This window comes from Etheostoma spectabile, chromosome 20 (assembly GCF_008692095.1).
Source record: "Etheostoma spectabile isolate EspeVRDwgs_2016 chromosome 20, UIUC_Espe_1.0, whole genome shotgun sequence".
Lineage (NCBI taxonomy): Eukaryota > Metazoa > Chordata > Actinopteri > Perciformes > Percidae > Etheostoma > Etheostoma spectabile.
In genome coordinates, this window is record NC_045752.1 from 4328233 (window position 1) to 4328793 (window position 561).

The following is a 561-nucleotide window of genomic DNA, read 5'->3' on the forward strand; positions in this document are numbered from 1 at the left end:
CTCTATTAGCATACTGGTGGTCTACCAGTCTGTCCTCTGCACTCTTGGACCACAGTGGACCTTTTTTGGCAGTACATTCCATGAGAGTTAAAAACAAGTACCCAATCTCCCACATCTGCCTTAATGCTGTCCCAATAGTATCCCGCAACAACCCTGTCCATGGTCGCCCTCACGCCCCCGTGGTTCCCTGTTCCAGGGTTGTTGTGGCACTCCTTCAGGACAGCTCGCTTCTGCTCCTCAGACATCACAACCAGCCTCATGTTTTGCACACTGGGGCCAGTGTAGAATAACTGACTTTCTGTGATAGACAAACTTTTATTTTTAAGTAATGATTTTGTTGCTTTGTTTCGTATTACAATACAGCACTTATTACATGTGTCTTTGTCAGGGATGCAAACACGTGTGATGAAAAAAGCGCAAAATGATTAATTGAAATGACTTGAAATGTTTTAAATTTTAATGGTCTAAACTAATTCACCATTCATAGATTTGGCTAAGTATTACACGTTCATCACCCAGTTGTGGTGTAGGCATATGTCTTAAGTGATCGCCTTCAACTGT